The 16,977-nt window shown below is 43.8% G+C and overlaps 1 protein-coding gene across 1 annotated transcript in view; it reads left to right on the forward strand.

The window, feature by feature from the left end:
* Nucleotides 1-16,488, forward strand: part of bsna (bassoon presynaptic cytomatrix protein a) — a 215,663-nt gene extending 199,175 nt beyond the window's left edge. The window contains 1 exon segment of the mRNA XM_034086861.2: nt 10,584-16,488. The gene's annotated coding sequence lies outside the window, so the exon portion shown is untranslated.
* The last annotated feature ends 489 nt before the right edge of the window (nt 16,489-16,977 follow it).

Here is a 16,977-nt window from a genome sequence, read left to right on the forward strand (position 1 = left end):
ACGGCCTGGGGGCAAGGCAGAGTCCATGGAGGGGTGAAGGCCACAGCGGGCAAACTCAGGGGGCCGAGCATGAGGGCGAACACCGCGGCACTCAGGGGGCCGGGCTCGAGGGGCGAACAGACCGCGGCACTCAGGGGGCCGGGCAGGAAGGCGCTGACGGGACAGCTCCGGAGGCCGGGCAGGACCCGGTGTTGGCCGGACAGGAACCAGAGCCGGTGGGACAGGCTTCGGCAGGATCCCCCACGGAAGAGGACCAGGAGTTGGCAGGACCCCCGGCGAGACGGGTAACGGCGGGACTTCCAACGGAACAAGACATGGGAATGGCAGGACTCTCAGCGGGTCCTCCAACGGAAAACAGGACATAGGGTTGGCAGGACCCCCGGCAGAAGAGTCGTCGGCGGGACCCCCAACGGGACAGGACACAGGGTTGGCAGGACCCCCGGCAGAAGAGTAGTCGGCGGGACCTCCAACGGCACAGGACATAGGGTTGGTAGGACCCCCGGCAGAAGAGTAGTCGGCGGGACCCCCAACGGGACAGGATACAGGGTTGGCAGGACCCCCGGCAGGAGAGTAGTCGGCGGGAACTCCAACGGCACAGGACATAGGGTTGGCAGGACCCCCGGCAGAAGAGTAGTCGGCGGGACCCCCAACGGGACAGGACATAGAGTTGGCAGGACCCCCAGCGGAAACTCCAACGGAAAACAGGACATAGGGTTGGCAGGACCCCCGGCAGAAGAGTCGTCGGCGGGACCCCCAACGGGACAGGACACAGGGTTGGCAGGACCCCCGGCAGAAGAGTAGTCGGCGGGACCTCCAACGGCACAGGACATAGGGTTGGTAGGACCCCCGGCAGAAGAGTAGTCGGCGGGACCCCCAACGGGACAGGATACAGGGTTGGCAGGACCCCCGGCAGGAGAGTAGTCGGCGGGAACTCCAACGGCACAGAACATAGGGTTGGCAGGACCCCCGGCAGAAGAGTAGTCGGCGGGACCCCCAACGGGACAGGACATAGAGTTGGCAGGACCCCCAGCGGAAACTCCAACGGCACAGGACATAGGGTTGCCAGGACCCCCGGCAGAAGAGTAGACGGCGGGGCCTCCAACGGCACAGGACATAGGGTTGGCAGGACCCCCAGCGGAACCTCCAACAGACCAGAACATTGGGTAGGGACTAGAGAGGGAACTCGAGAGGAGACTTGAGAGGGAACTCGAGAGGAGACTTGAGGGGACTCGAGAGGGAACTCGGGAGGTGACTCGAGAGGGAACTCGGGAGGTGACTCGAGAGGGAACTCGGGAGGTGACTTGAGAGGTGACTTGAGAATTGTCTTGAAAGGGGACTCGAGAGGAGACCTGAGAGGGGACTCGAGAAGAGACTCGACAGGGGACCTGAGAGGGGACTTGAGAGGGAACTCGAGAAGAGACTCGACAGGGGACCTGAGAGGGGACTCGAGAAGAGACTCGACAGGGGACCTTAGAGGGGACTTGAGAGGGGACTTGTGTCGGTCGGTACGCCGACAGGACACACGGAGCTGCCGTCGGCTGGAGAGCCAACAGGAGACGAGGAGCTGGAGTCGGCCGGTACGCCGACAGGCCTCGGGGAACTGGCGTTGGCCGGTACGCCGACAGGACTCGGGAGCTGGCGTCGGCTGGAGAGCAAACAGGAGACGAGGTGCTGGAGTCGGCCGGTACACCGACAGGACACGGGGAGCTGGCGTCGGCCGGAGAGCCAGTCCTGGAGCCGAAACTGGAGTTGGGACCATGGCTACTGGGGCCGGTACTGAAGCCGGAACCATGGCTGCTGGGGCCGGAACCATGGCTGCTGGGGCCAGGACTGGGGCTGGGACCATGGCTGTGTGGACCGGTTCTGTAGCAGGGACCATGGCTGTGGGGACCGGTTCTGGAGCCGGAACCATTGCTACTGGGCCCGGTACTGGGGCCGGAACCATGGTTGCTGGGGCCGGAACCATGGCCGCTGGGGCCAGAACTGGGACCGGAATCATGGCTCTTGGGGCTCGGGCTGCTAGCCTGGACTTGCGACTCCTTCTCTTAGAAGCCGCCTGAAGGCTCCGTGGACCTCCAAAAGCCAGAAGAGTTCCAGAAAACGACTCCTGGACAGGAGCAGGAACTGGGGCAGAAGCACTGGTTGACTCTAGTCGGAACACACCGAGACGTTTGTAGTCAGCAGGCTGGAAATTACACACCCAGAGGAAGTTCAAAATCCAGCCAGGTAAGAATTTCACCAAGTCTGGTTTCTCCATAGCCAACCGGTGCGCCTCTACCAGAGCGGCCTCCTTCTGCAGAACACTGGACGCTCCCTTCCACCAATCATAGCAGCAAGCCAAATAAAAGGAAAAATGTTGTAGTTCCACCTCAAATGGATCATCTGCTGGGTCCATTTCTTCGTACTGTTACGGTGTGTGTAGGAAGCAGGACCCAAATACAGATTAAAGTGACAAAAAACTCCTTTATTTCAAGGCTATACTATTAAATAAAGACTAAACAGAACACTCACCGAGGAACAAGCCATATCTTTTTTTTTTTTTTTTTTTTAAGAGAAATATAAACTCATTTACATTTTAACACATAATCCCCCACCTTACTGATCCCCAAAAAGAAAGGACCCCAAGGCTTTCACCCAAATCAATAACAACAAACTCTCAGCTTATATCAAGCAGTCTCAAATATAGCAGACACTTATTCAACCCATCATGCACTTTTGTCATACATCACACCCATCAATTACTTTTCATCCCATTTCCCACATCTCTCCTCGTCTCAGCTATCGCCCATGCCCTTCTCTTTTTTTAACAACCAAATGTAAGTGCTTAAAACAAAAACACCTACGATACACACATTCCAACATTACACAGAGCAGCATGTATAATAAATCCTGTGTAAACATGACAACGGTTCATTATAACTTGCTGACACAACATTTTTTATTATGTATACGACAGTCACAATTATTTTGTAACTAAATACTAGATGCATTCCTTTTGATACTGCCTTATGGCATGTTCCAATCATACATGATCGATGGCGGCATGCTATTCAAAATGTGTATGCATATTTATAGCATGACTTGCACACCAATATGGACCAAACCAAAATAACAATATTGTATTAGCCCGACCAAAATTGCATAATGCGAAGTCCCTTTCTATGTCCGTTTTGTATTTATGTATTGTGCACATGTATGATATTTGTGTACATTTTATACCAACTGTAAGCTACAAACAATCCAATCGTTTTTTTTAATGTTTCATAATAAAGGAAATTAACCTACCCGATTTATGATTTCTAAAGTATACAGTTTTACAGTGCACATAATCATTTCAGTGAGAAATACCAAATGTAAACAGAAGTGTGTTGTTTACAATAAAAGCTTTACAGGACATCTCCGACTCCCATGAGTACTTTACCAACAGATGTGTAATCAATGTGAATAGAGGTTTTAGCTAACAGCTTTAGGGGAATCCTGGTCAAATGTGAACGCTCATCCTTCTCCCAAATGTAAGTACCTGAGTCTTTCCTTTATGTGTTTCTTGCAGACATGTTATACTGGCCCCACATAGAATTATCGCCCGTTCTCTTCTAATCCTACTTTTGAGGCCATTGCCGTTAAAGGAGGAGATGGTTGCCATACAAAGGGATGTTATTATAATAAGCATCCTTAACATCGTTACCTTAAGCCGTTTTCTTTCCCGAGCTCCCCCTCTGTTGAGCTCGCTCTCCTTATCTCCATCTCCCTCTCCTTGTCCACTTTGCGTCTAGCACTCCGCCCAGCGTTCTCCACTGAGGTCTTCTTCTCATCCCCACGTTCTTTTCTCCTCATGCCGTGGCCCCTCTGCTCATCCTTAGGGTTCCCGAAGACCATGTCGCCCACAGGGCCCTCCTCCAGCACTGCCTCCTCCATCTCTGATGCCTCCGAGATGTCCTCCACCACTCCAGGACTCCAACACTTCTTTCCCCTGCCGCTGCGGCGCTCTGCCTTGCACTTTTCTTAGCTCCATCCTCACCTCCCGCCGCTCCTCCCCCACTCAGGCCTTCATCCTCCTCGCTGACCTCCTCAAAGGGTCTTTTCTTCACTCCTTCCTCGTTGTCCTCCTCCTCGTTTTCCTCCTCCTCATCTTGCTCCTCGTCTTCCTCCTTGTCCTCCTTCTTTTCCTCCTCTTTCTCCGCCCTGAACCTGCACTCTCTGGCATAATGTCCTGTCTGGCCACACTTGTGGCACTTAAACTCTGGGCACTCCCTAAAGAAGTGACCGGGCTGGATGCACAGCCTGCAGACAGGAACCTGGCGATTGTGCAACACTCTGAAGTACTCCGCCCCCCTCACTGTGTCTAACTTTGTGGAATAGGGGAGGGAGCTGACCTTGTCATTGAACCTTACTCTAAGGAATCTGGTGCCGTCTGTGATCTCTGTGCCCGGCCACACTCGTTTTTTGATTGCCGAGATGGGCTCGACCCCCCACTCTTCCAGTCTCTTAAGTATCATCCTATCAGGTACATATACCGGCAGATTTAGGAACGAGACAGTCAGATCTTTGTTCAAGAGGTCCTGTGCGTGCACCATGACCCCGTTCACCCTCAGCCCCTCCATTATTTTCATTTTCCCTAGACAGGTCCGCATGGTGACTTCATATAGCCGCTCCCCTCTCACTCTGCACCCGTCCACAACCCCACACTTTTTTTGTATTCTCTTTAGTAAGTCCATCATTGTTACCTCCACAGTTTGTTCTACACTGTACCTCTCACTCCCCTTCTCCTTTCTTGTTTCCTCCTCTCCTGTTTTCTTGTTTTGTCCTTGCTCTTCGTCTGTATCCTCCTTTCCGTCCGTTTTGCCCCCCTCTTTCTCGTTGTCCATGATCCGCGTTGCCGTGGTCTTGTCCATTCCTGGCTCAGTTGCCATTGAATCAGGGGAAGAACCCCCAGGGGGGCGTTCAAAGAAACCCCACACCCGTTCACCAATGCAACGAATATGTAGGCTCCGTGAAGAAAACCTCACAGACGCTTTAAATCGTACTCTGTACTCCACTTCTCCGTTCTCTACCACTCGTCAGCCGTCGGATCTGAAGGAACAAGTCATTACACAAGACGAACCGACAAAGACAGACAGAAAAACCAGAACTTAAATACACACAAGATTAATCATACAAACAAGACACAGGTGAGGAGGGAGGAGAAAACACAGGGACACCAGGTGAACACAATCGGGTAAATTAGACACACCAGGGAAACTAACGACAGGGAACCACAGACAGATCTAAACCAGACAAAACACAGACAGATCGTGACAGTAATGTCAGCTAATGGCTCTGATACAGGGTATACAGTAGATGTGTTTTATACGTGTAGAGGCAGTACAAATAGAAGCAGCAATACATACATCTAAGCTTCTTTATTGTATTGGACGTGCAGTCTTTTGCCTTTGGCGCAGTGTGTTTTGAAGCTTTTGATGCACCGCTGGGGAATGAGCAGGCATTGATGTAGCTGCTGTATTTCACAGTGTGCACAGTGTTGCATATGTGCCATAAAAGATAATGTACTGAGCCTGGACTGTGCGTGTTGTTGTGTGCTGTGCAGCCAAGCGCTGCTGACTAACTGCCTCATGTGAGTCTCTCTCCTCCCACACTGTCAAACATCACTGCTTCTCTCTTCTTTTGCTCTCGCTCTCTCACTTCTGTGCTGCCTGTCCCTGCTCTCCTCTGTTTGTCAGGATTGTCAATTTTTTTTTCTCTGCATGTCTTCTGAAGATGTAAGGATCCCCCCCTCCTTTTTATCTATCCTCCGCTTTTACCATTTTTCTACTTTCACCACCCCACTCATGAGGAAAAATGTCTTCCTCTCTCGGTCTTCACCTTTATCATACACTTTATTGCAAAAAGTATCCAGACAGCATACATTACACACTCAAATGAGACCTCATTTTAAAACCATGGGTATAATATGTTGTAAGGATTATCTCCACTCCTCGAGGAAGGCTTTGCACAAGATTTTGAAACATGGCTGCGGGGATTTGCTCCCTTTTAGACACAAGAGTATTAGTGAGGTCGGCCAGTAGTGTTGGCCTGACTCACTCTCATTCAGCCCTAAGGTGTCGGATGGGATTGAGGTCAGAGCTCAGTATAAGTCAACTTCTTTTACACAAACTGGGAAAAACACTACATCGTCAAAAACACACTTCTGTCTAGATCTAGAATATCGTTTTATCCTAATCCGTGACAAACATACCTAGATTAAAAGTATAATTAAACATATGTAAATGTCCATACTGTGTGCTCCTGGCCATATCATGTTTTTCCCCTCCCTCCATCTTCTCTTCCAGTGAGTCAGCTTGCTGTCTGCTGTTTGCCAGCCCTTTGGGAGCCTGTTCACTAGAACAGATTCAACCTAATGCTGGGCAAATGTAAATATACAGCATGTTTGGAGCAGTTGATCTGAGTCAGGCACAGTGTGAGAAAAACCAGAAAGCAGTGATTCAAGAAACATACTAGAATAACAATGAGATCATAGAGGGGACAAAAGCAACCTGTAAATGTGAATATAAACTCCCAAAGTCTAATACCTTTTTTCGTCTAATACTATTTTAAGAATCCTTCCACATTTTAGTTACAAATCATACACAAATAACAACATAAGTCTTTGTGTGTCAATGTCCAAGCACATTATACTGGTTTTGTTAAGACCTTTGCTATGAACTACTTCATTCTGATGACTTCCTGCCTTGGCTGTCAATGCTGAACCTAAATGAAGAACTTTCGCATTTCAATGTAATTTGCAGGACACAGGGTTTATTACATGGTGGAGACCCAGGAGGCCACAGGTGCTGGTTATTGCAGGGTACACAGGTGTTCTGCATGGGGCTAATTACTGCTGGGTCTATATATAACCTGAAGGGCTCGCACTCTGTTCGCCCTGTGATCTTAAGCAGGGAGAAGGGCTCTGACCTAACAAGACTTTAAAAGAAAGCATGTGCAGCTCCCTATTTGAAGAAATACTAAGGCAGAGATCTCTAATAAGTATTAGTCTGCACAATGAAAGGCCTCAGAGCTGTGAAGCTAATTTAAAAAGCCAGGACTTTACTTCCCTGTACTCTCAGGTAGTGATGGTGAGATGAAGCCCTATGAAGCTTTGAAGCTTTCTAGCCAATTGGTTCGCAAAAGGGTTCATCTCATGAGGCTTCATCATGGGCTTCATCTGAACACAAACCCTCTGTTGGTCAAAGTGTGTACAACAGGCAGATTGGACATCTCAACAGTGTGCTCTATCTCAGTGGTTCTCAAATGGGGGGTACGCGGACCCCTAGGGGTACGTTGCAGTACTGCAGGGGGTACGTGAGATGTATTTGATGTTAATGAAAAAAACAACATAAGTAATGCATTTAAACAAACTACTAATAGTAACTACTTTATTCAAAGGTTTACAGTTATTCTGGATAATAAAATGGGAAAAATAAACAGGGTGCTCTCTTTTCCTCTCCCTCTCCTGACAGCCCGTCAGTCTCGTGACCCGACAGTAAAGAATAAATATATTTATAACTAGTTTAGCTAGTACCAGAGTAGATAAACAAGCTAAGTGTGTTAGGTCTAACTCTTAGTGTATTTAATTTTGCTCCACTTAACGGTCCGTCACAGCGGCGGAGTTGTGATCCGGAAGAGCTGTGTGTTCTCCGTCAGCAGCAGCTGATCTGATCTCTGATCTCTCTCATGTCCGGTTAGACTTCACTCGCGTGTATGTCCAAATCTGTCAGATCTAGCTAGTTCTAGTCAATTATTTGACTGCCTGCTTATCAAAGGACCTAAACAATAAGCGTTGCTTGGCAACGGCGTGTGGCCGCAAAGTATAGCGTAGCATTATGCATATGTTTATATGAGGGGTCAAAATCCTATGCTCATAAAATGCTCATATTTTTTTCTCTCTTCATTCCCCACGCCCCAAATTAATCAATAAATAAATATACCAATTTTAGGAAAAGTAAGGAAGTTTGAGCAGTGTGGGTTTTATATGAACAGATTTACACATATTTCAAAATGCAAAGTGTAATAACTGCAGTTTGCCTCCCTGTCAGAATGACAAAGATCCTCAGTGAAGCTCAAGCCCATGTTTCACTACATTGTAAGTACAACTTATTAAAAAGATCAGTTCAATGCAACTAATGTCGTCTTAGTGTTATTGCATGATGTTAAAATTGGTTTGCCATGAATTTAGTGATGGATTGTAAACATGTGAAATGTAGCATTTAAGTGTTTCTCAGTTACAATGTTGTTGTTTTAATAAATCAGACACCGATGGTGCAGCGCTGTACTGTACCTCTTTATATAGTCATTTTTTCCTTAACAATTTGATTTTGCGCTGATCAGGGGGTACTTGGCTGACATTTTTTTTCAAAGGGGGTACATTATTGAAAAAAGTTTGAGAACCACTGCTCTGGAACGCTCGAGTTCGAGCCTTAGAATACCTCTAAAATACCTCTAAACAACGAACATTAAATCATATTTTCATGTTAACAATATTGTATTTATTCCAGTTTAATGATTGTGATTGAAAAGCCTAAGGAGGCTGGTAAACATTGCAAAGAGGGATTTGTATTCCTTAATAATATTCGTAAACTTAACCATGTTGTAGGCTAAACCATATCAAAGAATACATTTATTAACTACATTATCTCATTTAGCTGTAGCTTTATAAACAACAAAAAAGACGTATTGTTCAGTCGTTGAACCAGGGTCCCTGCGGTCATGAGTCAACTGCTTTCCTGCTGAGCCACAGCGCACACGCTGAATCTCCCTGAAAACACTGTAACATATGTATTCCTGTATTTATTCATTCATGTTTTTTTTCCTACATTTATTTATGCTTGTATCTATTTATACTTATGACATGTTCCGACCTCTATAAGTGAGGGTCTGAGCTCTCTTGATTCCATCGTGTCACCGGGCCCGGGTACAGGAGGGGTAATATCGTTCTTATTATACATCCATGGGTATTATGAGCGTTGTGGTTCAACGGTTCAACCGATCTAAAGCACTTCCTGAAGCAGTCACGTGGTGTCGACAGGCAGCGAGGCTTCGTTTGTCATCGATGACGTCACTGGCCCAAAACGATACAAGCCTCGATACAAGCTTCACAAAAAGCTTCGGGGATTACTCGACACACGCTCCGAAGCCTCGGCGCAATATGTAACATCACTACTCTCAGGTAGCATGATAACATGTGCCTTTCCCATTATGTAGACAGTTGGTGATATGTTCTTTAAGTGACCTGGACCTGTGTTGCTATTGCTCATTACAGTTTGTACATGCTGGAAATACTCGTTTAAAAAAAAGGAATTGGGGTTGGCTCAAATGAGTTAAATATTTGGATTAATCCTGGCATGTTCACACTATTTTCTTGACGAGAAGAACTCTTTACCTTAGCGTCTGCTTCCACTCATTATCACTCGTTGCAGCTAGGAGTAGGAAGATCTCAAGGCAAAAATCTTGATTCTCATAATAAACCAAATCAAAGGCCAGAATTCATGTAGCAAGGATGCAATGGTTGATAAAACTAATACACCACATGAATGTTACCCTGCTTAAACTCAATGCTGCTTCGAATACGATCATTAACAGATGAATGCAGATACAAGGCATAATCATTCCCGTTATTATTCTAAACGTTTGGTGTACTGTACATCAGCAGTGCATTTATTTGGCTCATCCACCATCTAGTGGCCAATGCGACTGCTACAGCATTACAGCTCTACACAGCAATCCCCTTTAATTGAGTAGAAAGGCTGACCGTGTGTCTTTAAAGAGTCCCAAACTAAATGCATTGATCTCATATGACCTTGAAGCAGCTTTAAAGCGGACATGTTGATTTTGTCACTTTGGATAAAAGCGTCGGCTAAATACAAGGAAGGTTTATTCTAATGAGCTTACATGTGACATAGGAAGGGGAGCAGCATCTGAATGGCTTGTTGAACCTAAAAACAGAATTGCAAAGTTGTCTACAATTTGTTTGTGGGTTGGTGGGTATTCCAGATACCAAAACATACATATGTGCACAGAAGATATCCATGACATGTCCCCTTTAAAACTCAAGAAACCTCTGTAGATGAAGATCACAGCACTGAATCAGATCATTGCTTCAACTAAACCACCTGCATATGCCATTGATTGAATCTTGTTAATGCATTGGTCGCTCTATGGGCATAGATACGGGTTCTTTTGCTCTCGAGTCAGGCTTCATTTGCCACTGAACAACCTTCATAGGAATGACATGAGTTCTCTTTATACACCCAGACATTCTTCATTTATTCAACTGCTGTGTGACCTTTCACAATGTTTGCTTCTATAAATTGTTGACCCTCCAAATTGGAAGGACAGCTGTTGTTATGTGCTACACAATGTTTGCTATGCTATTTATATATGAGAATATTGTAGTCTTATATTGTAAATAAGGTGAATATTAATTATAGGACACACATGCAGTGGAGAGACGAATATGAATATGCACATATCAAATTCGTATCCATGAATATTATAATAACCATGCAGGGTTAGTGTTCAATAGACTAAATTACCTTTGTGTTTCTTTACAGATCATGCCAACCCAACATCCATGCTTTATCCAGCCTTTCCCAGCCAAATAATTAGTCTCCATCAAACTACCGCGGAGCCCTCCAAACCACCTGTAGCAGTTTCTCCGCCATTCATTGAAAAGAACTGGCAGCCAAAAGTCAAAATGTGTTTATGCGGCTATTCCTCCATGCCAGTAGAGGGAGCTAAACACCAGCGGAGATCTACACAGTTGTTGGAAGACGAGTAAAACCAATGGTAGCCATGCACCACCTAAGTCCTCCTTTTGGATCTAACCTGCAGTTGCAATGGAATAACAAGATGGTCGCCAATACGCTGACGACGCTACTGTTTATACGAGAGCTCCTTGTTCCTGCTTACAGGACACGGTTGCTTTACAACAGGCATGGTGGCATGCTACGATCCTTGGTTTCACAGTCCTGTGCTCAAACTAGGAACAAACCCACCTCTCTCCTCTTTTCTATCTATTCTCAAAGTAAAAAAAGAGCGGGGAAAATGTGAATAAAACTTGCTGCAGGTTTTTCTGGTACTACAGACCTCTTGTCACTTAAAGGAAATGTCACGTTGAATGAAAAAGACAAAGCTAACGACGTAGCCGACCCACAGTCCATGTTTTTCGGTTTGCGTTTCTTTCCACGGTTTGTTTCTATCTACATTCCAGATTGGAACTGTTTAGACCTTTTGCTCCCCCTCTTCCTCACTTCTCTGCGTTTTTCTTGAATGCTGATTCTTCTTCATTTCCAATCCCCGCCCAATGATCCTCAACTTGCCATATCTTTAAAGAAGTGTATAGTGGATACAAAAAAATGAATAGGAATTTGGAATGCATGGAACTTTATATCCAAGACCTTACACTGTTCATCATTACTTAACTGAGGCCATAAGTACACTTGGAAACACTTAGCTAGACGACGTTAACGATTAAGAGATTTCCGGAGCAACACACAGGAATTGGGCCACGGGAATAAGAGGAGCCTTGTTTTAGTTTTTTTTTAAGACGAAAATATGGATTGGTTTTTGGAGTGAAACTGTATGTCGTCGGGTTGTTTTTCAGCCATTACAAAGCCATTGAGACAACATTCACCTGCAGTGCTTGTGGTGATGGGGTTTCTCCAACTGCTCCACAACATTTGGCTCTCAGATGTTCCTCATGTTGCTGTTGGTGGTTATCATATCCTGTGTTTCAATTACTTTCTTTATTGCTGGTTTTTATGTTGCAGGTAACCAATATTGCCTTAATCATTCTTAAATATTTTATTTTGAAGTGACATCTTTTTTATTACACCCTGTAAACACATATTTTCATCACACCTCTTTTTTATGTAGTTAATTCTGCTGGAACACTGGCCACAGTGAGATTAATTTATATTTTTTAACTTTGTTTTTGATAATCGTTATTGATATTATTTATTTTATTTATGTTTTGTACTGAATTCATCCTGTCGATTTTACTGACTCTTATTTATTATCAATACCTATAAAAGCAATAGAGTAAGAGGTAAGGAAGTGAAGAGCACAATCGTGTGTCATTTAAAAAGTTGGTGGAGTAGAAACGTGTTGCCTCCGTCTGTTTTACACACCACTGATGTAACGCTTAAACGTACCACCACCAACGTACTCTGACAATGTTCAACTGCTGTACTCTTCATCAGAGAGCAGGAGCTCACCTATAAACACACGTTTGATACCCCCAGATCTCCTCCAACGACCAACAGTGAGACATCACGTCTTCACTCACAGGAAGTGTGATGCGCTGCTTGTGTTGGCCAGCTGGAGTCGATGTGAAGCACTGCAGGGCAGCAGAGAGGCACTGAAACGCAGACCAGACACACATTGCGGCAGAACTGGACTTTTTCACCTGCGGGGGTTCAATGTGATTTCTCTGAAAATCCAACATGGACGTTCTTTAGGAGCACCGCCACGCTCCTTTTACACATCGGTGTGTATCAGCATGTGTCTTCACTCACTGCACACGTGAAAGCACACGGTGTCAAAAGAACGAAGAAGAAAAAAAAGCACTCATGTGACTGAGGAACCAAATATAACACACTTGGTTGTGTCACAAAGTCACTCGCCTTTTTTTAACTTTTCATTTTCTATCATGGTGGCGACCAAGACCAAACCCCCCAAAACCTCTCTCTCAGACTGTCATGGAAAAACTTCTCAGGTCAGTGTTCTCCCTGCTGTCGCTCCTGCAGTGCATTGTGGGATCTTCGGTTTCGGTACTCAAAAAACTGTCGGGCCAAACATTGCGAGGCCTTCAGCAAAACCAACAAAACCCAACCAACTTCTGCTGTATATTGTCTGTGTGAACGCTCGCTGGGAACCTTCGCATGCCGCCCGGCGCAGAAAACCTCAAGGTCACCTCTATATTGTTCTGTTCCTAATGTTTGTATGTATGTGTGTGGGGGTCTGTATGCGTGTATTTAAAGGCCATCATCCAATGTGGAAAAAAGAAAAGAAAAAACACGAGTTCAACCACGACAAATATGGTGGGCAGAAGAGGCGACCTCTCATCTCCAGTCCTTCTATGCAATGAATCATATTTGGTCAAAACACGAGGAAGAAAAGCGAAGTGAAAATACACACCAATGAGAAAAGTCATTATTTATCACACTTGAGTTATTCTAATAATATCCATTTGGTTTGGCATTCCTCATAAATCTAAATAAGGAGGTTCTGTGAATGTGTGTATAATATATCTCACCGGTAGGTTAGGAAATTATAAGAAGGGTCTTTTATTTACTCGTGGTAATCCTCTCCTCCCTAACTGGGGTCTCTTTGTGAAGATGTGTTCATGGTAGCTGGGAAATGGCAATGATAGGCAAGAAAGGAGTGTTGCTGTTAAGATGATTTGAGGTCTAGCAGTTCTTTATTTGCAATACAAATACAATTCAAACAACAAATAGGTCAATGTCATTTTCAATGAGAATTTGAAATAATAATAGACATAAAGTTAATAATAAAAAGTCCACATAAGATGCTTAACAATACAAAAGAGTCTGTTTGCTGTTCTAAACACCAATATTAAAGGAGAAAGAAAAAAATATAATAAGAATATATTTTTGAAAGGGCATTTACCATAAGCAATGAAAAATCCCAGGTTTCATGAACGTTGCAAACAAGGCCAATTTGCTTTTTTTTGGCGCAGGGTACACAGAAAAGTTGTTCAGAGATTTATAAATACAAAAAGGAAAGACTATAAATATAGAATATAAATATATAAATAAGGATCTCAATACATTCCCTAATATAGGTTGCAACTGCTCAGGGGTGAAGAAGAAGAAATGCTCCTCTTTTTCTTATTTTATTTATTTAGCAGGCCCCAACATGTCATGTTATTGTCTACATGTGTGCACTCGTTGTTTGCAGAGAAATACATTTTTAAAGAATATTTAAGATACTCAAACGCCGTACAAATACAAATATATACACATGATAGATAAGATGACACTATATTATATTAGACACAAAATACTGAACTTTTCAAGGCATTCCTGAATTAAATGAACTGATGAGTGTTGGTGTTTGAAGATGAACTGCCACGACACACTTAGGATTTATAAGCTAAATACACTGGAACGGAAATTACTGAAAAGATAACAGATTTAAGAAGAGGTGGTTTATGAAGTACAACACATTGTTTATCTCCCAACTCCTACACTTTCTTTTAAGTCACTGTGTAAAACAAACCAGTATATATATTTTTTGTGAGACATTTATGAGAGGATTTATCTATGTCAGAATGTATTTTATCATACTGAGAGGGGATAGAAAGCTGATGAAAGACAGGAGCGATGAAGAAGAGAGGTTTATAGTATCAATAATAATAATAATAATACATGGTATTTATATTGCACTTTTCCTGGTGCTCAAAGATGCTTGGGTTGTTAAGACGTTTAGGTATTGAAATATATAGACACAACAATTTTATTTTATAACAATATATGAGATTAGAGGCTATTGAAAAATGCTAGAATGCTAGGTCATCATTCAGATACAAAGCTGCCGTACACGGCAACAAGATCAGTGACTTCACCCTGGAAGCTTTAAAGGAGTATCAAACTAGAGCAAATCATATGAGAGAGAAAGTTTCAAGTTATCCCGATTATTACCAACCTTCTCTATTTTATGTCGTATGTTTTTGGAGGTTTGTAAAAAGTAAAATAAAATGTTCTTCAATCACTTTTGCCTCAGGAAAGCACTAACAAAATGCAGCATCCTAACTGAGATATAGATAAATATAGCGTTGTTTATGCAGGTGCAATAAATTGGACAATTTACGACACAAATAGACCTTCTTAAGGCTGGGGTCTGTGTCAAATGTGTGAAAAATGTCACTTTTGTTGCTCCTGTGTGAAGAAAGCCACCGAAGGTGACGTCAATATGCATAGCAGCAAGGGCTTTATACTACAATACTGGTTACTGAAGAAAGCCATCCTGTTACTGCCCTCTAGTCGTGGTCTCTGTCTATACTCTGCATGGGGTCTGTTTATATCCTGGAGCGCAAGATCAGACCACAGCAAAGCAAAAATCACTGAGCCACAGCCGGCTTTTTCAGAAGTGTTGGAAGCACAAATGTAGTCCATAATAGAAGATAGAACCAGAATTGAATTGAAATCTGGTCAGGAATAGCTTCTTTAAGGAATATAGTTCAAACTGATTCCATGGGTCATTTGGATCAGATCTATGTTTAAAAATGTAAATCTAAGAAGTCTTTACTCATTTTCTAATCCGACATCAAGACTCTCCGCAATAAGGACAAACCGAATGTGGTGCTGAAATTACTTTTAGCACCACAAAGAGTTAAAACAGTCCACGGCATTCAAATGCAGCTTCGAGTACTTTTGGGAAACCGGACTGTGTGTTCTCAACCAAAAAGGTAGCAAACAATGCTTGTACAGTATGTAGTGTAGGAATGGAGAAAGATTTAAAAACACATCAAAATATATATATATAAATCTATAAAAGAGTCAATGTTTCATAGGTGAGAGGTTGTGATAAAGACAGAAATAAACAGTCCATCATTCACAGAGCAGTTATTCATGTTCCACCTGTAATGAAGCATCTAAGTAAAGTGCATGAACTGGACACCCCCACCCCTCGACCTTTTTAACCCCCTGACCTTTGACCTTCACCTCACGGGCTGCCATCTTTTTCCAGTGTAAATACCAGAAGAGAACTAAATGTAAATGCCATGAAGGATGTGTTCTGTGCGACACACTAACATACTACAACACACACGCACACACACACACAGGCAGGAGAGAAGCCTTTGCACACCACACAGCGACACAAGCTGGAACGTATGCAAGCCTCCCTGCCCAAACTGTGTGTGCATAAAAACCACACACACTACATGAAACACAAGAGTTGTAGATTTGGAGGATACATGACGAGAATCGCATTGTGTACGTTAGTGGCTGGCTCGTGCAGAATCATTAAACAAGTTGTATTCGGAAATGAAAAAAAATGAAAAAATATATTGGTCTGTGTAGAGTTTCTATACCTGTTGTGTTTGTAAAATGAGATGACATCGAAAACATAAAAAAAAAGGGGGGGTAAATATCTGGCTTCCATGTAATTTTTCAGGGTTGACAGATTTTTGGGGTGGAGATGAAGAGGGTTGGATGGTGAAAAAATAACCCAACAAAATGAATGAAAAAAAAGAGGGTGAAAATAAACTACAGAAAAAAGGTAGAGAGCCTACAAATGATTACAAAGTGTTCCATTCACTGTTGTAAGTGCAATGAGCTAACTTCCTGTTCCCCATTGTAAAACCTTGTGTATGTTTCCGTGTATTCCTCCTGTAAATGGGTGTAGTAGACCTGGTGCATCATGCCATGTAATGTGATGAATGACAAATTATGACCTTACAATACATTTCAATCAGGAAAATAAATAAAAGGCAAATACATACAAAGAAAACCCTGCTGTGTACCCTCTTTATTTTATTTTTTTAAAGTGCACCCTGATTTTTAAAGGGGTCCTCTTTTGCTTTTTGGGGTTTCCATTTCCTGTAGTGTGTGATATGTTTCTGTGCATGTAAATGGTCTGCAAAGGCTAAAATCCCAGAGCTCCTCCCCCTCCCTGCCTGAGATGTATCCATTGGTCTCCTTTGTTTACTTCTGTAAGAGTGACATCACTAAGTAACACTCGCGCTCCTATTGGCTACACATTGTATGAGATAGGCCGAGGGGCGGAACATTTTTCAGTGGTTGACAAATCACAACAGAGCCGGCCAGCTAACCAATCAGAGCAGACTGGGCTCTGGTTTCAGACAGAGGGTGAAAAGAGGTGCTGCAGCACAGGCAGTATGAGAAAAATAAAGAGCTTTTTGAATATTGAAGCATGGAGACATGTCCCAGTAGAGGCAAACAATTCAAATATGAAAAC

Source organism: Pseudochaenichthys georgianus, chromosome 7 (genome assembly GCF_902827115.2).
Source record: "Pseudochaenichthys georgianus chromosome 7, fPseGeo1.2, whole genome shotgun sequence".
Lineage (NCBI taxonomy): Eukaryota > Metazoa > Chordata > Actinopteri > Perciformes > Channichthyidae > Pseudochaenichthys > Pseudochaenichthys georgianus.